This window comes from Giraffa tippelskirchi, chromosome 1 (genome assembly GCF_054371585.1).
Source record: "Giraffa tippelskirchi isolate mGirTip1 chromosome 1, T2T-mGirTip1v1.2.pri, whole genome shotgun sequence".
In the NCBI taxonomy this organism is placed as follows: Eukaryota; Metazoa; Chordata; class Mammalia; order Artiodactyla; family Giraffidae; genus Giraffa; species Giraffa tippelskirchi.
Genome location: NC_137275.1, coordinates 189932917 through 189958562, shown reverse-complemented (window position 1 = coordinate 189958562; position 25646 = coordinate 189932917). Strand labels below are relative to the sequence as shown.

Sequence of the window (25646 nt, the reverse complement as noted above, 5' to 3'; positions counted from 1 at the left end):
AATGCCCTCAAGTTTCATCCATGTTGTCACAAATGGCAAGATTTCCTTCTTTTGTGACTGAATAATATTCCACTATATCTATGTGTATGTGTGTGTGTGTGTGTGTGTGTGTGTGTGTGTATGTATACCACTACTCTTTATCCATTCATCCACTGACAAGTACTTATTGTAATCATTTTATAATATACATGTATATCAAATCATTACAGTGTACACCTTCAACTTACATATTGTTATGTTAATTATATCTCAATAAAGCTGAAAATTTTTTAATTTAAAAATAAACATAAATTTAAAAAATTTTAAAGGTTCAAATGCAAAAATACACCATCCTGCTATGAGAAATGAGTTATCTCCTCACCAACATATCCTACCATACTTTTATTCAAAATGTGATTGTGCTTCAAGAAAGAGATCTTTTGCCTGTTTGTTTGTCTGTCTGTCTGTCACGGGGTCATTTTGATCATCTTTGTCTTTGGGCTTCCCAGGTGGCTCAGTGATAAAGAATCTTCCTGCCAGTGTAGGAGATGTGGGTTTGATACCTGGGTCAGGAAGATCCCCTGGAGAAGGAAATGACAACCCACTCTAGTATTCTTGCCTGGGAAATCCCAAGTACAGAGGAACCCGGCAGGCTACAGTCCATGGGGTCACAAAGAGTCGGACATAAGTTAACAACTGAATGGACGAATAAACTGTCCATTACAAGGGTACCTACAATTTATTGATACCTTATACCTTGCTTTTTGTAAGTCCTTTTGCCTGCTTTTCCTTTCCTTACCAAAGATTTGAGAAGAAGAACCACTGGGGCAGGATCCATGACTACTGAGGTGCTTCCCCTGAGACTCCACACATAGGATTGCTATCTAAATTCTACTTGATGTTGGGCAGGACACAGACTATAAAGAACCAACGTATTCAACTAATGTCCAGTGAACAAACATCTCCAAGTTCTAGGCACTATTGACACCAACAAGCAGCACACGCCTTAGCAAGGGATTCAATTATAAACATGATAATAACATCAATATATATTTATATACAAGATACACTGGGAAATCTAGAGGCTTGTGGTATGGGAGTTCAGAAGAGGATAAAACATTCTTATGTTCCTGGCTAGTGGCTAGACATTAAGCTTTGAGAGAGCAGGAGCCTGTATCTGTCTTGTTTGCCATTTTATTTCCTGTCCATTGCACATAGGAGGAACTCAATTAAGATTTGTTAAATGAATGAATGAATGAACAAGTATGCTTTACAAATGAGGAAAGAGAGGCCCAAGAAGGAAAGTGATTTGATTTGACCAGCATCCCAGGGCTAGTTGCAGAAATGCATATTCAGGTCTCCAAATACCTAATTCAGTGCACATCACAGTGGATCAACTACCAAAAGGTTTGGTAAAAACTGTCCAAGAATCTTGGGCTCACTGCTTCATAACGAGGCTGGATAAACTTATAATAACATACATCCTGGCATTGGACATGGCTGACTGTATAATTAGCTTATTTCCTACCCATATGGAGCAGCTCAGCTCCTGCACCTCAGTGGGGAATTCCTCGTATGCTGCTAGGGTCGCCTTCTGGGATTACATCTTCAGAGGCACGCAGGAGGAGGAGTCGGCTGTGCTGATAAATGAATCAGAGAGACAGGAGGAAAGCTGGCAGAGTCCCTGAAGGCGAGATGGATGGGGGCTGAATCGTGCTCATGGTTCCCCATGTTCCCTCAGCCTCTTCTCCCTCTGACCTAAAGTGGACCCAGTGGGAAAATAGTGCCTACTACTCCAGGACTTATTGCTTAGTCATAAATCTCCATCTCAGGGCTGTGAGTGTGGGGGTGGGAGGGGGAAACTGAACAGGGAGGGGCGGAGGGGGGGTGTTGCTGGGGAGAGACAGGGAGAGACAACCAGCAGAAGGAATAGGGGAGGAGGAAAGAAAAGAAGACAAAGATGTCTGGTAAAAGTTGAAGGGCCAGCAAAGCCTCTTTAACTCAGGTTTCATAAGTCGAGAAATATTTTATCACCCTTGTGAGTCAAACCTCTGAAAATCAATAGGGCTTGAGAGTTGCCCATATTGATCTGAAAGCCTGAGATGTATTGAAATATTCATGGCTGGATGTATGTGTTCACAGGAGGCACTGGGGGAGGGGGCTGGTACAGAGAGAGGGGGACGGGTAGGTGGATTTCTAAGTAAAAGCCACTCGCATTTTCATTAAAAATAGATTAATTCTATTAGTCCAACTAAAACCTCACACTAAAAAGGAAATGAGCTTGTTTGTCAGACAAATAAGCCACTGGCAAACCCAGAAAAAAAAAAAAACATTTATTTATTGCTATTTAATAGCAGAAGAGCCAGGGAGAGTTGATAAAATTAGCACGGTATCCCCAGGGGGGATGCAAGGGGCTGCTTTGTTTGCAAAGGCAATTTGGACACTGCTGCTTTGATCTTCACTTTGAGCATTTGAACAGGCATGTTAGTATCACTCATTTCACAAGAGAATTGGGATTCAAGTTTCCCCAACAATCTAAAAACCAGTACATTAGAAGGGGGAGGTCTGCCTGGAGTCTCAGAGTTTCAATACCCTTGGTACTAATTTGATGCAATGCATTTCACCAGATGTGTCTACCTGAACGATATGTGATGCCCAGGAGATGGTGGCCCTGTTCGAGAGTATCAGACTTGGATTCCTCCCCTTTTGAAAATGATTGGATGAAGGCATCCATAATTTAAAATCTGCATATAGATATGACATATGTTACAAATATTTGAGAAAATTCATGCAAAGAATTTAACAACAACAACATATGGGAAATCAGTTCCAAATAACACAGCAGAATTAAAAATAATCTGTTACCTGTAGCTACCCTCCTCTTAGATTCCAGTGCAGCCGATGGAGATGTTGCCAAAACCTGACTGTCGGAAAAAAACCCCTAAATCCAACAAGACATTACGCTGTGGAACAGTCACTTGGGAGCCTGAAGGGAAGGTCGGATTGGTTACATTCTGACTGGGCCCGTTATTCCCACATCTTCAGGTGTAAGGATGGTCCAAAAGAAAAATCAGCGAGCATGGAACTGAATGGATGGATGATGGGTCTGTCATGATGTGACTTTAGGAACCCTAAGCCATTCCGAGCAGTTCCTGTCCACTTTATGGAGGACAATTAGAGCCCTTCTGGCTTTGAAAAAACTCAGTTAAACTTGTTACAAACACCCACAATGTGACCAGCCCTGGCTTTCTCAGGCAGCTATTTCAGAGAGGTGATCAGGCTGACTCAATTGTGCAACCTTCCCACACTCTGACCACACTCTCCCTTCTCTGACTCCCACAGTAGTAATGTCACATGCAACAGCTTTGCAGAACAAGAAAGGGATGCAGAGCTCCATCCCTTCTCAGAGCTTCTAGGAGGGAATTTGCTGAGGGCAGAAATCAAAAGTCTGCCAGAAAGTCAAGGATGGCTATAATCTTGCTGTTTCTTCCAGCGAATGCTGCTATCAATCACTGTTGCATCACCTTCCTCTGGTATTTACAAAAGCTTTCTAATCTCCTCCTCTGTACTCCTCCTAAAGCATGTTAGCATTTTTACTGTTATTCCCATTTAATAGATGAAGGAAAAAGGTACAGGGACACTTTCCCAGGCTCTCACAGGAAGAGTCAGGATTAAGTTCAGATCCCTAAATCCCTCTTCCACCTCTAAACCAAATGCACTCTTTCCTCTCCATGTCCCTGCCCCCCTCCCAAAACACAGAAGAACTAGGAGGGTCCTGCTACACAGAGATCTCCTCTTCCAGCGAGGTACCACCGTGGTTGTTAGTGAAAGTCATTCAGTTGTGTCCGACTCTTTGTGACCCCATGGACTATACAGTCCATGGAATTCTCCATGCCGAAATACTGGAGTGGGTAGCCATTCCCTTCTCAGGGAACCTTCCCAACCCAGGGATTGAACCCAGGTCTCCTGCATTGCAGGCATATTCGTAACCAGCTGAACCACAAGTGTAGCCTAAGAACAATGGAGTGGGTAGCCTATCCCTTCTCCAGAGGGTCTTCCCAACACAACCACAATTGTGTAGATGATTTCCTCCAGGAACACACGTGCCCAGAGATGAACTTCTGGGGTGTGACCCTCTGTGACCACACCCTAGGGGCTGGTGACACCATCTGTATGCTACAGGTTTGCTTCTTACCCTCCCCCTGCCTTCCCTTACAGCTGAGTTTAAGGCTATTGGCACCCTCCTCAGAAAGGATGGGGTGGGGCAGAAAATGCTGAATCCAACGAGTAGATTCTGTATGTTGCCCATCACTCAACAAAGGTTTTAGAGATGGATGAGACTGAATGAAACTTTTGTGTGTGAATTTTTAAAACAGGCTCCTCACTGTGCTCCTGTTTTCCTGTCTTCAGTCTGTATTTATTCCATCCATTCTCTGTGCTCCCTTTCCAGTGGTTATATGGCCAGTCATTTGATGAACACATCCCTGCTCAACCTAAAATCTTTCATTGATCTCTACTCCTTTTAGGTGGGGGGAAGGGGGTAGTTTAGCTGGGTGCTGGGGGGTGGGGCCATGAAGATCCCTGAATTGAATGTAAAATATAAAAATGTGTGTGAATGTGTGTGTCACTGTACTTTTATTTTCCCATAAAAAACAATAACCATAGATTCCACTATCATTTGCATCCCAGGTAAGGTTAAGAATTATTCATATATAGCAAAGTTCAAGCTCCTTGTCATGGCTTTTGGGCTCCTTCATGACTCAGTCTTCCCTTGTCAGACTCATATCACATTCTCATGCTCCTCCTCTCCTCTTTTGGGGACAGGCCATGAGTCCTCCAGGCCAATGTACAAGCTGCTCCCCCTGCCTGCATGCCATTCCTATCTTCCAGTTCCTCCTCCAGGAAACAGATTGTCTCTCCTGCAGTCCCAGGGCACTCTTTTCTGCCCACTGAGGCAGCGCTTCTCACCCTATATTGTAAATGCTTATTTACTGGATTGGCTCCCCACTGAACCATATGCACTCACAAAGTCAGGGTTGTATTTTTTGTTTCTGAGTCCCAAGCACTTAACATAAGCCTCCACACAATTGATATTCAGCCTAGATGATAAAACTCACAATAACATGGTAGTTGATGTAAAAAAAAATCCAATAGTGTGAAGTGTGGTCCCTCATTAGCCCACAGTTAATGTAATGACTGTGTAGACTTTGTACATGGACCAGTATGAAATTCTGGAGGCATTCCAGGCGTCTGGCTATGCAATCCAAGGCCTTTTCTAATGGGCTGTGGTTGGATGACAGTTCTTCAGTCTGGTTTAAATATTGATAGAGATGATTCTGGGTCTTCAGACTGGAATTTCTAGGACAATGGGAAGAATTCCAAGAACTCCCAGCTAGAGTCTGTATTGTCGTGCAATATGGGTAGTGTGGGCTGGGAGAACACTGAGGATGTGAGAACCCACCCCCACCCCCACCATGGGATTTCATACCATTTCTAGTGCTGCTTTATCCCCACTTCCATATCATCCATCTATGTCATCCTCCAAGAATATCAGAACTTCAGCTCCATTTGAGACTACGAGCTGGTCAGAAGACATGAGTTCATCACCGATCCCACAACAGGTAAATGTGCACATGGTATGGAAGTATTTGGGCTTCCCTGGTGGCTCAATGGTAAAGAATCCACCTGCCCATGCAGGAGACTCTGGTTCGATCCCTCAGTCAGGAACATCCCCCTGGAGAAGAGAATGGCAAACCACTCCAGTATTCTTGCCTGGAGGATCCCAGGGACAGAGGAGCCTGGAGGGCTACAGTCCATGGGGTCACAGAGTCTGACATGACTGAGTGAGCACTTAAGAACACCTTCTCAGAGCTTGGTAAATGGGAGAGCCACTGTGACGTATGCCTAATATCTTAGTGACCATATTTTCCAAACAAAGCTTTGGACAAACAGTCTGACAAGTAAAGATGCATCGAGGGCTTGGACAGGGTGACAGGCCAGAATATTAGACTTGATCACGGTCCAGACAATGACAACCCTATCTCTGTCTTAGGGACCACCGATGGACATTTTCCTTCTACTTGTGGCCAATACCATGGATTCACTTTTTAAGCTACAAAAAAGCATTAGGATAATAACTTTAAAGAGTTTTTTTTTTCTCCTAAAATAACCTCTAAATGCCTCTCTTCATCAGTATGCTGGTAGACATATCTATTTAATATGATTTCTTTCTCTCTTTCCCTCCCAGTGCTTCTCCCCAGCACATTATTCTGTGTTTTCATTAAGAACATTTTCCATTTGCTGGTCCCCAAAACAACTCTCCATGTGACGGCATCATTTTCTGCAGAGAAAAGTCTTTCCATTTGCAACCAATTCTAAGGCCAGATTCACACACGAATTAGCTTCCAACCCTTATGCCTCAAACATACATGGGAAGGTCAAAAGTCAACCCTAAAGACAGCCTCCTGTCCACTTCGGCATATAAATTCCAGGGATTTTTATAATGTCTTGCTGATGAATTTTTTTCTCTGTTTCTGTTTTATTTCTCTCATGCTCTAATTTGGTTTAAAAAAAAATTCTAGCAGCTTAATAAATGTCTCCTGAGAACCTTGCAAGGATAACATTAGACGCTGTGCCTGAGAAAGCATGGTGTGATGATTAATTTCATTACAATGCAATATTTTGATATAGAGAGATCTAAGTTACTTAATAGATTTATATTAAGAACTGACAAAGAGTCACAGACTAGAGAGAAGATGAATAAAGCTAGGTCTATGCCTTTGAGAAGTTCAAATTAGGATGGTTTAGAATGTATACATGTTATACGTATAGCTGAGTCCCTTTGCTGTCCACCTGAAACTATCACAACATTATTAATCAGCTGTACTCCAATATGAAATAAAAAGTTTTTTTAAAAAAGTCTGGAGAGTAAGAAGACAGGTTCAGCATCCCATGGAGAGAGCTGCAGGAGAGGCAGAAACTTCCAGCTCTAGGAGACAAAGGAGAGAGCCACTAACTGCATAAGGAAAAGAAAAAAGCTCCTGTGATGTTGTGATGCATAAAAAGATATGTAACATTTGGTCTTCCTCCCCTTTTTGGCTTGCAAATCTCTTGGGATTTCCTAAGCAACAAGAACAATGGGAGCATCTTCTGTTTTAGACTTTTGTCCTTGTTTCTTGAAATAGCTCCAGAGCCATAAAGGTGAAAGGAATGTGTTATTATCGACAACAAACCCCTTTCAACCACACTAGAGTTCATGGTACTGAGATAACTTTCAGAAAGTCACTGAGGGTGAGGGCTGGTTGCCAGGGAAGCCAACTTTGATGAAAAAGTTGGAACTTGCAACCCCCTCCTTGATCTCTAGGCAGGGAAGAGGCCCTGGAGATAGTGTTCAATCACTAGTGATCAAAGATTTAGTCAATTATGACTATGTAATGAAGTCTTCCCTGGTGGTGCAGTGGTAAAGAATCCACCTGCAGTGCAGGAGACACAGGAAACACGTTCGATCCCTGGGTTGGGAAGATCTTCTGGAGGAGGAAATGGCAACCCGCTCCAGTGTTCTTGCCTGGAGGACCCGGACAGAGGAGCCTGGTGGGCTACAGTCCATGGGGTCACAAAGACCTGGACATGAATGAATGACTAAACAACAAAAAATGAAGTCCCCATAAAAACCCAAAGGAACACGTTCAGAGAACTTCCAGGTTGGTAAACCACAGTATATCATGTGCCAGGAGGGTGATGTACTCCAAACTCCATGTGGACAGAAACTCTTGTGTGGGGGATCCTTCTAGATCTCATCTTGTGTATCTCTTCATCTAGCTGTTCATTCACATCTTTTATTATAATTAAAAAATTTTAAATGAATATTGCAATAGTCATACCCTCTGTGTAATAAATTGGCAATAACCTAGTAAGTAAACTGGCTTTCTGGGACTGCCCTGGTGGCTTAGTGGTTGAGATTCCGTGCTCCCAATACAGGGGACACAGGTTTGATCCCTGGTCAGAAAACTAAGATCCCAAATATTAAAAAAAAAAAAAAAAAAGACAAAACAAAAAAACAGACTGGCTTTCTGAGTTCTGTGTACCACTGTAGCAATTTAATCAAACCTGAGGAGAGGATCATGGAAACCTCAGATCTGCAGCCAGTTAGTCAGAAGCACAAGTGAAATCCTGGACTTATGATGACATCTGGAGTGAGGGCAGTCTTGGACTTGAGCTCTTAACCTGCGGAATCTAATGCCGTCTCCAGGTAGACAGTATCAGATTTGAGTTAAATTTGTGGGATACCCAGTCAGTGTCTGATGAGGACTGGAGGACTGCTTAATCACATAGGGAAAAAAAACCACATCAGAGCTTCACAGAATAGACAAAGTTCAAAGAGCTGGGCTTGAAACATAAGCAAAAACTTGCTCTGGTGAATGTAAGACCACTGAGGGAAGCTGAGGAGTGGAGAAGCAGATGTAAAAAATGAGAAGGTGTAATGACACCACAGAGACTATATTGCAGACTATATTTAGGTGAACAAGATGGTTGAGTTTTCTTTGGAAAGACTATGGAAGTTCCAACATTGAGACAGACTCAAACACTGAAGAATCATCTCTTTGAGAACAATGGACTAAATTAGTGTTGCTGTTGTTTAGTGGCTAAGTCGCATCCAACTCTTTGTGACCCTGTGGACTATAGTCCGCCAGGCTCCTCTGTCCGGAATTCTCCAGGCAAGAATACTGCAGTGGGTTGTCATGCCCTCCTCCAGGGGATCTTCCTGATCTAGGGATACAACCTGTGTCTCCTGCATTGGCAGGTGGATTCTTTTACCACTGAGCCACCTGGAGAGCCCGGATTAGTGTTATGCAAAGGTAAGTTAGATATACAGACTCTTTGTAGTGGGAAAATTTTTTTGGGCAGACCCACAGTGTTGACTTAACATGTTTTTATTATGTTTTGTGCAAACATTAAGTTAGGTATAACTTCTTTATTAAAACAACTATAAATTTATATTCACAAGGTGAACAGACACAAAACTCAAAAGGCAATAAAATTCATTAATTTAAAATTATAAGCAGTATTGTCGGGCAGAAACTAAATTGCTATCTCCCCCATGAATAGAGTGTCGAAGGCCACAATCCACTCACTTTGGAGTTTGAGATGTCTATACTTCTGCATATTATGCGATGATCAAATTCTTATATCACTTCTCTCTTTTTAAATTACTGGAAATTCTTATTCATTCAGTGTGCCATGATAGTATTTCATCTTAGCTTTATGAAATGCATAAATTCATCTATTAAACCCAACTCTGTTCTTTTTCATTAGCCATCTATTTCAGTATGTCATTTCCATGATGTCAAGTCAAAGTCTTAATTTATTAAAAAACCTTAGAACCAGAATCACTGAAAGTGTCATTCAGTGGTAAATTATCATTGGAAAATAAGCCTTGTATTTATTACTGGTAAAGGATTTAGTGTGAGGACAGAGGGGACCCTGCTTGGTGGCTGTCTTTGTGACATTAAGACTTAAGCTACTCCCAACCAGAGAAGACCAAGTACAAGCTCCCTTTGGGTGGTCCCCTCATCCTCCACTCTGCAAATGTAAACACCCTCCTAGGATCATCTGATTCCAGGTCTGCATTCAGATGCCCTGATTATTTTGCTGATATATTTACATCATCATCAAAATGAGAAGACACAATTTTTAATCTCCTAAAAAACTTGTGGACTAAAAATATGTTTGTGGACCTCAAGAGTCTGCTGAACCCAGATTGAGTAAAGTTGGACCAGATGATCTTAAAGATCCTTTTCAACTCTGACACTCCCCCATTATTCTAAACGTCAGGAAGGACAAACATCAACCTAGACAACAAGTGAGCCATTCACCCTCAGGTTATCCAAATTTATCATCTGTACTCCCCTCCTCCCGTAATGCCTGTATCTTCCTCACTCCCAGAGATATCAGAACTCTGTCCTCACTAAAACCTGCTCCTACAAAAGAGAAGAACCTTGCCCTTCCTTAAGTCTGAGTATGGATTTAATCTACATCACTTCTTCCAGAAATACCCATTAAGCCAGAGACCTGCATTTTCAGGGTTTCATTTTCACCTTTTTTATTTTTCAGTCCCTATGGGGGGATTCTGAATATCAATAAATAAGTCCCGGGGAAAACTATTTGGTGGGGGGAAAAAAGAGAGCTTGGAGGCATACCAGGGACGTAGTGAGCCCCGGGGACATTGCAAACCTGAACATCTGGCGCTTGAACCACATGAGTGATGACAGTGAGAGTCGCACAATTATAAACTGGGCAGATTTGAAAATTGATCCTGAATCAAACAACCACTAATTTTTCCTGGTCTCCTCTGGCAATCATCCTTTCAAACTATTCAGGGCTTTAAAATATGAAAATAATAAACTCCTGGCCAACTCTCTCCTTTTCTCTTCCCTTTCCACCAGCTTCCCATCCCCCTCCCTGTAGAAGCCCTTCTGGTCAGCCATCTATATTTAAGTTACACTTTCCAAGCTGTCCCTTCAATAAATTTAAGTAGAGTTGATCCCCCCACCCCACAACCGCTGATAAACTATAATTGCCTGCTCTATCTTTTGCCCCTGTTTTGAATAAGCGGTGTTAGATTTGCCACTTTGGCTAATCTTCAGGAATCTGACCTGTCATTATGCAAACTTCTAAAAATATCAGCTTGCACTTCACAGTTTCCGTTTTGGTTTCATGTAATTCCTCTTCACTGTTTTATTTGAACCTGCTAACCTGCTTTGAAGCGGGAAAAAATTGCTAGCTAGCATTGCCTGTCATCTGCTGTGTTTGCTTCCTTCTCGAAAAGCCTCAAATGAGAATGCTGGTCTCTAGGTAGTTGAATAAAAATAAGGGGAATGAAATAGAGGGAAAACTTATTGACACACACATTTCCCTTTGGTCTCTGTGATCACAGTAGAGAATACACCTCTCTTTCATCATCTCTCAACTAGTACACTCTGGAAAGGTGACAGTAATATTAATAGAAAGAATCCAGCACCTACCTAGGTGCCAGGCACTGTGTTAATGGTGGAAACTGTGCAAAAGCTGACTGGTGTAAGATGGTACAGAAAGATTCCTGGTGGGGCAAGGGGTAGGTGGGAGAGGCAGAGTTGCAAATAAGAGTCTGAAATCATTCTGTGATGGTAGTGGTTTAGTGGCTCAGTCATGTCCGACTCTTTCCAACTGTAGCCCGCCAGGCTTTTCTGTCCATGGGATTCTCCAGGCAAGGATACTGGAGTGAGTAATCATTCCCTTCTCCAAGGGATCTTCCCAACCCAGGGATCAAACTCAGGTCTCCTACACTGCAGATGGTCTCCTTCATTGGCAGGTGGATTCTCTACCACTGAGCCACCAGGCAAGCAGAAAGACAGGCATTTTATGTGAAAGCAGCAGTCTGCCCACTTTGGCTGTCCATGGAGGGGATGAGGCATGCCCCTTCAGATTATGAGGTTGCTTCTGTGAAAGCAGATCAAAGTTGGTGAGGGGAGGCACTGTGACAAGAACCTAGCCAGTGCCCTCCCCACATACATGGATGACCTCTGGTTCTCTGTAGGCTCTTCCTGGTCATAACTACAAAAGGGAAGAAACAGGGGTACTCTATTCTGTCCTGAAGAAGCTCACTGACTGACTCCTAGCCTGGACTCTGCTTTTGCAAGAGCAGTTGTCCCTGGCAGGCAACTTTCCATGTGGATTGATCCACCGCACCTCCACTGGTCTCCACAGCAGCATGGAAAGAGCTGTCCAAGGTAGGATCTGGGAGATGCTGGCTCCCTAGGCCAGGTTAAACTCATTCTATGGGTTCTGGGCTGCATAATGGGAAGACCACTGTGTCTCTCTGACTCATAGCATGCCTAAAGACCCATCACATCTCACAAGGTATCACACTACCTAGCATCCAGGGCCAGCCCTGGAAACATTACCCCAGTGACTCAAATTCTGATTTGAAGGGCTTACTAAGGCTGCTTCCTTCTCCGGGTCCATTCCTTCTCAGTGAACCTACCCATGATGGGTTTGGAAACATGGTTGAAAGAGTCCAGTGTTTTTCTCTTTTGTATTCAGTTTAATAAATCATTTCTGGGTATCTCAACATGGATAAGCATTGGAGAGGTTAAACATAAAAATATAATGAGTAATGGACATTACAACTAATTTTACAGAAATAAGAAGGATTATCAGAGGGTACTATTAAAAAGTACAAATTGGATCTTCTAGATGAAATGGACAAATTCCTAGAAAGGCACACTCTACCAAGACTGAATCATGAAGAAATAGAAAATTTAAACAAACCAATAATCAGTAAGACTGAACCAGTAATAATGAAAACCACCTAACAAAGAGAAGCCCAGAACCAGGTGGCTTCACTAGTGACTTCTACTAAGCACCAAAAGAATAATTAACATCAATTTTCCTCAAACTCTTCCAAAAATATAAAGAAGAAGAACCAATATTTACATTCATTCCATAAGGTCAGCATTACCCATTACCCTGATACAAAAGTCAAACAAAGAAAAGAAAACTATAGATCAATATCCAAATAGATGAATATTGATACAAAAATCTTCAACAAAATGCTAAAAGATAGAATTCAATCAGCACATTAAAAGGAACATAACCATGACCAAGTGGGATTTATTTCTGGGATGCAAGGATGGTTTAACCAGTCAATATAATTTAACAACCAAATTAACAGAATGAAGGAAAAAAAATTACTTGATAACTACAATTAACATAGGAAAAAAACACGTGGCAAAATTCAACACTCTTTGTGATAAAAATATCAACAGACTAAGACTAGAAGGAAACTATGTCAACATAATAAAGATCACATATGAGAAGCAGAAAGCTAACATTATACTCAGTGGGGAAAGTCTGAAAGCTTTCCCTTTAAGATATGAAACAAGACAAGGACGCCTTCTTTTCACATAGTACTAGAAGTCTTAGAGCAATTAGACATGAAAAAGAAATTATAAGCATCCAAATAGGAAAAGAAGGAGTAAAATTATCTCTATTTTCAGAAGACATAGTCTTATATGTAATAAACTCTCAACATTACACACACAGAGGATATACAATCAATATAAAAAATCAGTTTCTATATGTTCACAATGAATAATCCAAGAAGAAAATTAAGAAAACAATTAAATTTCCAATAACATTAAAATAATAAAATGGTTAGGAATAAACTCAACCAAGGAGGCAAAATACTTATATATTGAAAACTACAAAACATTGCTTAAAAACTTAAAGAAATCACAAATAAATGGAAAGACCTCACATATTCATGGATTAAAAGACTCAGTATGGTTAAAATGTCAATACTACCCAAGTGATCTATAGATTTAATGCAATCCCTATCAAAAACTCCTGGTAATTTTTGCAGAAATAGAAAAATCCTTCTTAAAATTTACATAGGATTTCAAGGAACCATGAATAACCTAATCTGAAAACAGAACAAAGCTGGAGGTCTCACATTTCCTGATATCAAAACTTATTACAAAGCTATAGCAACAAAATAGTATGTTACTGGTATAAAGACAAACACATGGACCAATGGAGGGGCTTCTCTGGTGGCTCAGCAGTAAAGAATTCACCCAAAATGCAGAAGCTGCAGGAGATGTGGTTCGATTCCTGGGTCAGGAAGATCCCCTGGAGGAGGAAATGGCAACACATTCTGGTATTCTTGTCTGGGAAATCCCATGGACAAAGGAGCCTGGTAAGCTACAGTCCATGGGGTCACAAAGAGTTGGACACAACTCCAGCGACTTAGCACACACCCACACATGCATGCATGCACCAATGGAACAGAACAGAGTGCAGAAATAAACCCTTGCATATATGATCAAATGATTTTAAGGATGCCAAGACCATTCAGTGGGAAAAGGCCAGTCTCTTAAGCAAATGATATTTGAAAAACAAGCTATTTACATGCAAAAGAATGAAGTTAGAACCTTATCTTACACCATATACCAAAATGAACTCAAAATGGGTTTAAGATCCAACTGTAGGACCCAACACTATAAAACTCCCAGAAGAAAACAAAGATATAAATGTCACAACATGAGATTTGGCAACAATTTCTTGGATATAATGCCAAAAGCACAGGCAGCAAAAGAAAAATAGAGAAATGAAATGATATCAAACTTCAAAAACTTTCGTGCAACAGTGGACACAATCAATCAAGTATAAAAGGAATCTTCAGGATGGGAGGAAATATCTGCAAACCATATATCTAATAAACGGTTAATATTTAGAATACGTATGTAACTCAGCAATGAAAAATCAAATAGTTTGATTAAAAATGGACAAAGGACTTGAATAGACATTTCTCCAAAGAAGATACACAAATAGCCAATAAAAAAATGAAAAGATGTTCAATATCACTAATTAACAGTGAAATGCAAATCCAAACAACAGTGAGATACCAACTCTCACACATTAAAATGGCTACTACAAAAAAAAAATCAGAAAAATAAGTGCTGGAAAGAATTTGGAAAACTTGAAGTCTTTGTGCACTGATGGTAGAAATGTAAAGTGGTACAGCTGCTACTGAAAATACTACAGAGATTCCTCAATTCATCAAACACAGAATTACCGTATGATCTAGCAATTCAACTTCTAGTATATACCAGAATTGAGAAGAATTGAAAGTAGGGTCTTGAAGAGATATTTGTACACCCATATTTATAGTAGCATTATTAACAAAAGCCAAAAGGTAGAAGCAACCCAGGTATCCATCACTGGATGAACAGTTCAACAATATGAGTTATATACAAACAATGGAATACTGTTCCACCTTTAAAAATAAGGAAATTCTTACACATGATGCAACATAGATGAGCCTTGAGGTCGTTATGCTAAATGAATTAATAAGCCCATTGCAAAAAGACAGACACTGCATGATTCCACTAACATGAGGTAGAGCAGTCAAATTCATAGAGACGGAAAATAGAATGGTGTTTGCCAGGGACTATAGGAAGAAGAAATGTGTGTGTGTACTCAGTCACTCACCAGTGTCTGACTCTTTGTGACTCCATGGACTGTACCCTGCCAGGTTCCCGTCCATGAAATTTCCCAGGCAAGAATACTGGAGTGGGTTGCCATTTCCTTCTCCAGGGTATCTTCCCAACCCAGGGATAGAACCCATGTCTCCTGCATTGTAGGCAGATTCTTTCCTACCAAGCCACCTGGAGAGGAAAAATTTGTTTAATAGTACAGTTTCAGTTGAGAAGGTGAAAAGAGTTCTGGAGATGGATGATGGTGATGGTTGCACAACAAGGTGAACATACTTAATAATCCCAGTGAACTGTGCACTTGAAGTGCTTGAGATGGTAAATTTTATGTGATGTGCATTTTACCACAATTGTAAAAATTGAAGAAGTCTATACTCATAAACATATGGTAAGATACAAGCTATGTCCTTGAGAAGCTTATGGTAGAGGAGACAGAAGAAAAAAACAGGAAATTCCAATAAGATGGAGAAACAAGTTGGTAGGAGAGGACCTTTCTAATGTCCTAGGATTGTGGGCTAGCCAAAATTAAAGGCATCAGGACTCTCAGACCTAAAAGAAATCCACGGGAAGAGGTCAGTGGCTGGGAGCAGACACTATGCCATGGAGCTCACCAAGAGGTGTCAGAAGAACTCATCTGGATCACTTCCCACCCCACTCCTGTTGGGGAGAGGGGAGGAGCAGTGGGCGGTGAAGAGGGTGGTGTCTGTGCATAGAAGCTCTTCTCTCCCCTTTGGAGAAGAAAGAGGGGCTTGCTCTCCTGTAGGTTAACACCTTCCTGATCCTGAAGAGCATCAGATATATACAGTGAGAGAACTTGCCAAAGAAAAGGAGTCCTGCCTCTTTCAACCCACCTGGGTACCCACTGAAATGAGGGGCTGGCAGGTCCTCTATGGAGCTGCCATGTGAATAGAACATGGAGAGAACTGTACCTGGGTTCTCTAAAGTTTAGAGCATATGGAAATGTATGAAGTGCTGCCTGCTTCTCACCCTGAAATTCTGAAGATAGGAGGTGCCTTCAACACCTGAGCTGTCAGGGTTTAAAGGCAGTGTGACGTCATGTGCCCGGAAAGAACATGGAGAAAATTCCTCCTCCTCCCAGTTCTCATAGAGACCTGGAGGATGAGGAAGAGGGCACACAGGAACAGCGGTGGGTGAAGAAGCTGGGAGCTTAGCAGAGAGGCAGAAGTGATGGGCAGTCCAGGCCCTACTGGGCCAACCCAGAGGACAGGTAGGATGTGCTATGCTTGGAGGGCTGACAGCCAACATGGGTGCCCCACCAGGGATGTCCTCAGCAATGGAGGGGGACTTGGGTGAGCATCCCTCAGAAAAGAAATGTTGCCATCCACCTGTTCCAAGAGCATAACTGCAGCAGAGCTGTGTAAGAGACAGAAGCAGATGAAAGCAGAGTGAGGCAGGGGCACAACTGCAACCACAGCCAAGAGCAGCCTGCTCCCTCTTTCTTCCTCCATTGGCCCCAATGTCAGAGAAAACACAACTTGATAAGTGCAGAGGGAGAGTAAAGATCATTCTTGTTCTCATTCTTGGTCCCCAAGCCACAAGCCTCACCTCTGCATGAGGAAAGGAGGGAAAAGGATACAGGAGGAGATTTGGATCATCAGTTCAGTTCAGTTCTGTCGCTCAGTTGTGTCTGACTCTTTGAGACCCCATGAGCTGCAGCATGCTAGGCCTCCCTGTCCAACACCAACTCCCGGAGCCCACCCAAACTCATGTCCATTGAGTCGGTGATTCCATCCAACCATCTCATCCTCTGTTGTCCCCTTCTCCTCCTGCCCTCAATCTTTCCCAGCATCAGGGTCTTTTCAAATGAGTCAGCTCTTTGCATCAGGTGGCCAAAGTGGAGTTTCAGCTTCAACATCAGACCTTCCAATGAATACCCAAAACTGATCTCCTTTAGGATGGACTGGTTGGATCTCCTTGCAGTCCAAGGGATTCTCAAGAGTCTTCTCCAACACCACAGTTCAAAAGCCTCAATTCTTCAGTGCTCAGTTTTCTTTATAGTCCAACTCTCACATCCATACATGACTACTGGAAAAACCATATCCTTGACTAGACAGAGCTTTGTTGGCAAAGTAATGTCTCTGCTTTTTAATATGCTGTCTAGGTTGGTTATAACTTTCCTTCCAAGGAGTAAGCGTCTTTTAATTTCATGGCTGCAATCACCATCTGCAGTGATTTTGGAGCCCCCCAAAATAAAGTCTCTCACTGTTTCCACTGTTTCCCCATCTATTTGCCATGAAGTGATGGGACCAGATGCCATGATCTTAGTTTTCTGAATGTTGAGCTTTAAGCCAACTTTTTCACTCTCCTCTTTCACTTTCATCAAGAGGATCTTAGTTCTTCTTCACTTTCTGCCATAAGGGTGGTGTCATCTGCATATCTGAGGTTATTGACATTTCTCCCAGCAATCTTGATTCCAGCTTGTGCTTCCTCCAGCCTAGCATTTCTCATGATGTACTCTGCATATAAGTTATATATATGCAGGCTGACAATATACAGCCTTGACGTATTCCTTTTCCTATTTGGAACCAGTCTGTTGTTTCACGTCCAGTTCTAACTGTTGCTTCCTGACCTGCATACAGGTTTCTCAAGAGGCAGGTCAGGTGGTCTGGTATTCCCATCTCTTTCAGAATTTTCCACAGTTTATTGTGGATCATATATGAGGCTAATTATTTTTTTAAGATTTGTTGTTGTTGTTGTTATTGTTGTGGACTCTTTACTTTATTGGATTTGTTACAATATTGCTTCTGCTGTTTATGTTCTGATGTTTTTGGTTTTTCGGCCTTGAGGCAAGTGGGATCTTAGTTCCCCAACCAGGGATCAAACCTGCAGATCCCCTGCACTGGAAAGTGAAGTCTTAACCACTGCACCATCAGGGAAGTCCCTGAGGCTAAAGTTTTACATGAAACAAGACCAAGTCTTTATAACTAAAAATTATTAAATTATTAGATTTTTAAAATGAACAAAATGTCATTTAAGGACCCATTTCCCAGTGAGCAGGGGCATGGACCTTCAATACAGAATATTTGAGAGCAGCAAGTGGGGAAGAGGTAACATCGTGTTACATCTCTTCTCAGGTGGAAGAGCTTATTTTGTTGAACAGTTATACTGGGGCTTCCCCGGTGGCTCAGATGGTAAAGAAACTGCCTGGAACACAGTTGAACAGTTGTACTAACATCAATGCACAAGGCACTGGAGGATGCAGAGGAAGGTACATAGGATGCTTGGGGAGGCTACATAGGATTGCAGACAGTGCTCAGACCCCAAAGTGTTTGGCTCAGGGCAATCTGCATGGATCTGTCAGACCCTCTTCTTTCCCAACTCCCAAGGCCTTGTGCCTTGGGTCCCCTCAACAAGAGGGGTGCAACCCTCTTTCTCTCTGCAAGAGCCTTTACTAACCCCAGCGCAAGGGGGTAAGGCTGCCCACACTAGCCACACTACTCACAGCACCATAATCTTAAGCACTCTGCCAGCAGTATTATCCTCTCTCTCGAATTTTTTCTACAGCCGCCTGTCATGTCCCAAGTCACGTAGACATGATAATCTCTCCATACTCCCCTTTCCAGCTCAAGCAGCCTTTCTTAGTTACATTCACAAGTATATATAACTCCTAATGCTTGGAGCAGTAGAGGGAGTCCTCTTAAGGGTGTACGTCCTGTGAAGCTCCTGGGTTTTTGCACATGTACAATAAAATACAGCATCATGTGGGACTTCCCTGGTGGTCCAGTGGTTAAGAATCTCTGATTGGGGAATTAAGATCCCACATGCTCTGGAATGACTAAGCCCACAAAAGACAACTACTGAACCTACACATCACAACTAGAAAATCTGTACATCACAACAAAAGATACCGCCTGACCCAGTGAAGATCCAGTGTGCCACAACTAAGACCCAACGCAGCTAAATAAATGTATATTTTTTTAAAATACTGCTGTATGATGCAGAGAGCTCAACCCACTGATGACAACCTAGATGTGTGGGATGGGGGTGGAGGGAGTGGGAGCAAGGTTCAAGAAGGAGGGAACATATGTATACCTATGGCTAATTCATATTGTACGGCAGATACCAACACAGCATTGTAAAGCAATTATCTTCCAGTTAAAAATTTAAAAAAATTTTTTTAAATAAAGCATCATGTGATACGTGAACCAATCTCTTGGGACTGGAAAGGGACAGTGAGCTCATATGAGATCTTGAAGGACAGTAGTCAATGCAAGAGTTGTCACCATGGTGGTAGAAACAATAATATTAATCTTAGTATTAGTAGCTCATCTTTATTGAGAGCTTAAATAAAGCTTAGCACCAAGCATGGTGCTAAGTATTTTCAATATGTCATCTCTTATTTCTCAGAACAAGTAGCTACCTAACAGAGACAACTAGGCAAATGACTGCAGATTGTTTATACATCACACATGAATACCCTTTCTCAGTCTAATGCTAAGCATTTTATTAACCTATTTTTATTGATGAAAAAATTTAAATTTAGAGTGATTGAATAACTTGACCAAACATTATCCAGATAAAAGAAGTGACTTGTCCTTGATCACAGGACATGAATGTATCATAGTATTTTGGGTGAATGGAGGAAGTCGTATATCACCAAACACTCAAACTCTACCATGTAAACTCCAAATTAACAACACTGTTTGAGGAAGACCTTTTCACATATTGCAAAAATCCACAAATTTTTCTAGAATGTTCTCTGGAAAAGGAATTTTGCAATCATTTGCTTCAGTTTCAAATGAAACTGAAATGCATTTTCTGCAATACCTCTATGATAATTTGCAAAAATTCATATACATTAAACCTTTTACTTTTTCAGAAATGCTCTGAGCAGAAAAAAGTAACAGACTAAACAGAGTTCACAAATTCCAGTTTAAGCATGGTGTTCTAAAATTGAGTGAGTATCATTTACTAGAATCACTGAAAAGAAAAAACAAGTATTATTGTTATAATCCAGCTTGTATACAGGGAGTTTTAAAAATTTTACCCTCAAAAAAAAATTTTTTTTTTACCCTCTTATACTTTATTCTCTGGGTCTTTTCACATCTAACAATCAAGATTATTGTGCCAATTAAATAAAATTGAAATTCAGAATACCTGCCCAACCTATTTTATAGTGTGGTTTGGGAAATAATAATACTAATAATAGTTACAGTTAACATTTGTTGAGTGCTGGCTATGTGCAATGTATATATCTTAAATTCATCTGATACTCAAGAAAAAAAAAATCCCTATGACGTGGGTACTATTATTATCCCCATTTTACAAATAAAGAAACAGGTTCCAAGAAGCTAACTTGAGCTAAGTAAGCAATGGAGACATTTGAATGCAGGCAGGCTGGCTGCCAAGCCCAGGTTCTTAACTGTTAACCATAAAATATGATAGTATATTTTTAAAAGATCAAGAGTTTCTTGACCAGTTCTCAGCCAATCAAGGCACCAAGAAAATATCTCCAACGTTAGTTTAAGCCCCCTCTCTTTTTTAACGATACCTGAAGGGGTTAAAAATCACTGCAATCAAATATTGCCTCATTGGAACTTGGTAACCACTGCATGTGGGTTCCACAGGCCCTCTGAAAAAGTTAAAAGCATTGCACAAATGTTAGTATTACTAATTTTATTGGCTTGAAATACCAGTCCTTTTTAATAGTCCCCAAATAAAATGATATTGATACTCCAAATTCAGAACTGAGTTTAGATTGTCCAAGTATCATTCAGCATAAAGTTCTTTTGGAATGCCTTCCATTATTTCTCCTTACCCTTCCAAAAACTAAAATTCTTGGACTCTATGATGTAAGTCAGAGAAATGATGGGAGCTACGGTGGGAGGAGGGAGTGTTTAATAATTATTTTCTCCAACAATTAGAATTCTCTGCCAAATCACCTAACATTCATGACTGAGGTCATCTGACTTTTGGCTCTTTCCTCAAACCCAAGACGTCCTCCAAGAATGAAGACTCGCCACTGGTGATATGCAAAGGAATGTGACAAGTCCCCCAAGACCATTTCCCAAGATGAGTTCCAACACCAAGCATGGTCAGTGTTAAGAGCAAGATGGCATCAGCGTATAGCTGGCCTCCAGGGAGTAAGAACATCGAAGTCCGTGGTATGCAATCAAAATCTTCTGGTATTTTTTTTATAAAAAGACTTCATAGTACTTAATATACATACTTCATATAGTTGTCTCCATGTAGGCCCGTTAATAATTCAGAGTCATGCTACCTTCTGGTACCAAACTTCTTGCCAAACGATCAACAGTAAGCTATGCTCAGAGCCAGAGCAGCAGGCTGACCCGGTGAACTCCCACCCTACCCCCAGCTCCTCGACATTTAATATCCCGAGCTCAGGACAGCTAATGGTGCTTGTGTTAGAAATAGCCAGGACAAAGGTCACCTAGTGAGGAATGTCCCTAGGACCCCACGTAGCCAGCTTAGGGCACTGATGCCGAGGGCGTGATGATGAGAAAGTAAGACCACAACTGCTCGAGCCCTGTTATCCGAGCCAATATAAACACCCAACCACAAATACTTCCCCTTCCTCCTCCAGGATCCAAATGTCAATTGCTTCCAGCTTCAAAGTTCTGAATTTCTACCACACCTCCCTTTGATTCAAGCCTGCTTGGAAAGTGAACAACATGCCTGAATCCATCTGTGTGGCAAAACTGAGTCTCTCTAGCGAAGTCGTTAGGAGGTACTAGGCGTGCCCCAAATCTGGATCCCTGCAATATAATTCACCCTAGAGAAAATTCTGACCATCTATCAAACGACCACACAGACCACGGGTCATAGAATTCTCCAGGCAAGAATACTGGAGTGGATAGCTATTCCCTTCTCCAGGGGATCTTCCCAACCCAGGGATCAAACCCCAGGTCTCCTGCACTGCAGGCAGATTCTTTACCATCCAAGTCATCAGGGGAGCCCTAGAGAAAATTCTGGCTGTCTATCAGATGAGCACATGGACCACGGATCAGCCTCTGAAAGGCCATCCTATAGGTGGATGGGACCCAGGAGAAAACCGTCCAAGCCCCAGGGTCTGACTAGGTGGGCTCCAGAGCACCTGAAAGATGCCACTCTCCTAAACTTAGGGGTTACTCACATTAAGGGCTTCACCTGGGAACTGTGACAAAAACAAAAAGAATGCCAGCTTTTCCCTGTTCCCTTCCCAGCCCCATGTTCACTTGACCAATAATACTGAACAGTGTTACATTTCCAGCCCTGTTCATTACTAAACATATCCCCAGACCTTTAACTTAAAAGCAGTTGATCTAATAATCCATTATATAACCAGCCTGCTTAATAGTCTACCTGCTCTGAGTGCTTTTTGCATTGGTATGGGTGTTACAGAGATTTTTTTTTTTTTTTTTGGCATTTTAAGGACTTTTATATCACTCCCTTTGTGACCAGTACTGTAATGCCTCCGTCCGGCATTTGAGTTTTTCTGTGTTAGGTATCTCCCTTTCCCTATCCTGCTCCAGAAATGCTGCTCTATTCCCAGGCTCATCTGATGAGAACACACAGGAAAACTTCTCAGGTAGGTGCTAGGTTTGGACAGTTCCTCCTGGTGGTTGAATGGCTTGTTAAAGTGGTAATGAGGAACAAAGCTGGAGGTGGAAGTGGAAGTGAGCCCTTTAAGTTAACGATCGTGGGCTGACTCATGACTCTACTGGGTGGCACCTTCCAAGCTAAGACTGAATTCTTCACCTTGTCCACCTCTCCTCCACCCAAAGACAGCCTGTCTCCAGCCTCATCCTTTCCACTGCCCTAATTCCTGTTTCCATAATAGGCTTTTTTTTTTTTCCCCTTGGTTCCAGCTCCCAGGCCATATTTTCATGATACATAATTCCCCTCGGGTTCATAGGTTGGAATGTGACCTCTGGATTCAGAGGGCTCTGGTTCCTGGCAAGTACGAGAAGGCTTCTTGTGAGAGCAACTTAGTGAGAATTCATGGTGCTCCGGCCAGCCGTTCCCAGAATTCCTGCTGATCTGCATGTTAACACCATGTGTTCTCATTTTCAGAAGTGAGAAACTGCCTGACCACAGTCTACTTTTATAGGCAAGTGGAAAGGAGCACAAGAGGAAAGGATTTAGGTTTTAGAGTCTGATGGGATCCCAATTCTGTTTTAACCACCAATCAGCTGTGTGCCACTGGGAACATGATTGCTATTTCCTCATCTGTGTGGCATTGGGAACATAGTCTTCATTTCCTCATCCATAAACTGGGATTAATCACAGCCTCTTAAGAGGCTGCCCTGGAGAAGCAGTGGGATGATGGGCATATGATATTGGGCTGGTTTACTTTTCTTCAACAGAATATGCTTTTTTTCTGGTAGCATGTGGATCATCCCACTCTTGTGGTGGTTTTTAGTCACCTCTCAGGTTTTAGTTTATATACTGGTTTGTCAAAGAAATCTTTCTGCCCCCACTCACCAGACTAAATCAAATACCACTTATTCTATTCCTAGAGTAATCTGCATATGTTGTATTTTATTCATATTTTCTTAATTTTTCTCTCCTAGAATCCCATCTGTGAAACTGTATTACATTTGGTCATCATGTTTCCTTAAGTTCCTCTGGACTCCGACAGTTTTTCAGAATTTCCTCGTGGTTCAGGACCTTGATAGTTTTGAGGAGAAAACTGGTTAGATACTTCATAAACTATTCTTTAACCTGAGTGTGCCTGATGTTTGAACCATGGCTAGACTGCGTTATGGGATTGGGGGAGGAATTCTCATCACATCTTCTCAAGGGTACATGCTATCAATATGACTTAAAATTCTTTTTTTTTTCTTTGCTGTACTGGGTCTTTGTTGTGTTGGGGAGCTCTTCATTGTAGAGCTTTTCTCTAGTTGCAGCATGCAACTAGCTGTGGTGCACGGGCTTAGCTGCCTGCCTCCTTTTCCACCTTTCTTCCCTCCCCTACCCAGCCCCCAGCATGTGGGATCACAGTCTCCAGACCAAGGATTGAACTGTGTCCCGTGAATTGAAAAGCAGATTCTTAACCAGTGGACCACCAGGGAAGTCCCTGACTCTTCACTCTCAAGGTTGACCCTGATCACCTGGCTACAAGTTTCTTTATCAGATTTCTCTGTTGTAAAGTTTTCCATACTTTACTCTTTGGAAGGACGTCACTACATGCAGCTCACATCTGAGGACTGAGGAGTTACGCCCCACCTCCTCAAGGGGTGCTAGTCTATAGGGTCTGGCAACATGAAGGTCATGAGGGTCTTTGACAAGATCTATGAGAATGAAGGGCTTCCCTGGTGGCTCAGATGGTAAGGAATCCGCCTGTAATGTGGCAGACCTGGGTTTGATCCCTTGGTTGGGAAGGTCCCCTGGAGAAGGGAATGGCTACCCACTCTAATATTCTGGCCTGGAGAATTCCATGGACAGAGGAGCCTGGAGGGGTACAGTCCATGGGGTCACAAAGAGTTAGACATGACTGAGTCACTTTCACTTTTTCAATGGAGATGAAAGAGAAAAAAATGTGCTGAAAGTGAACTTGAAGATGAACTATAGATGACTAAGTTTGTTTACCTAGACCATAAATTCCATGATGGTATAAACCATTAGGTTTTGGTGTTTATTTTCAGTGCTTGCAAATACTTTACATTTAAGTATCTCCACATCCTCACAAGTGTTTCCAGCCCTTACTGGGTAAGCTATTTACAATAAGGATATAAATTGAAAGCGTCTCTGAAAAGAAATGAGGACTGTTAGAATGATCTATAAAAAGCACCTATTTTAGTTATGCTACTTTTCTTTTTTCTTTTTTTGTAATTGTCATCCAGGTAGGAAAAAATTGGCAGTCCCCTATTTTCTTCATCTTCTTCATAATCATCAGTGTTCCATTTAAGGGAATCTAGAAAATCATGGGTGTTCCTATTCTATTACACTGGAGCACTCCAGTTTAAGAAGGAAATGGGCTATTTAAAACAATCAATTGAGAGTGATAATCTTGATTTAAAATCCGAAATCATATCAGCAAAATCAAGAAGTAAAAATGAAGGAGGAATTTATATGCTAAATTCCTCATCTAAAGTGGGAGGAGACAAGTGATCATATTTCACTTTTGACTTTAACATATAAGAAAATATAAAATAAAATATACTTTGGGGTTGACTTTCAGGCCTCCTAACTATTGTTGCTAAAAGTTTCTTGGGCTAAGGAAGGTAAGAGAAAGTAGAGCTTTGAGACCAAGGGAAAAAAACAAGCCAGGCTGAAGTTATGACATCTCCAATTTCACTGCAGAGCTGGAGTCCTAGACCTCCAATATAAGACATGGTTTTGGCTGGCCTTGTTACTGTTCAGTCGCTAAGACTCTTTGCGACCCCATCGACTGCAGCACACCAGGTTTCCCCATCCTTCACTATCTCCCGGAGCTTGCTCGATTAAGTTGATGATGCCATCCAACCATCTCATCCTCTGTTGCCCCTGTCTTCTCCTGCCATCAATCTTTCCAAGCATCCAGGTCTTTTCCAAGCTTTCCTGGCTGGCCTAGGGACAATTATTTCAAGGCCACTAAATGGAGAATAAGTCCAAAGAAAAAGAGTGAGAGAAATATCCACCCATTCACAATGACCCTAAAAATATAAATTTCCAAAAAAGTCCACAAAAGATATG

General features: G+C 41.7%; 1 long non-coding RNA gene across 1 annotated transcript; it reads left to right on the top strand.

Annotated features, from left to right (window-relative positions):
• The first annotated feature begins 5401 nt into the window (after positions 1–5401).
• Positions 5402–23695, top strand: LOC145515668 (uncharacterized). Its single transcript, XR_014060961.1, has 5 exons — positions 5402–5600; positions 11552–11744; positions 19849–19926; positions 20965–21133; positions 23543–23695. It is a non-coding gene; the product is annotated as an uncharacterized LOC145515668 (long non-coding RNA).
• The last annotated feature ends 1951 nt before the right edge of the window (positions 23696–25646 follow it).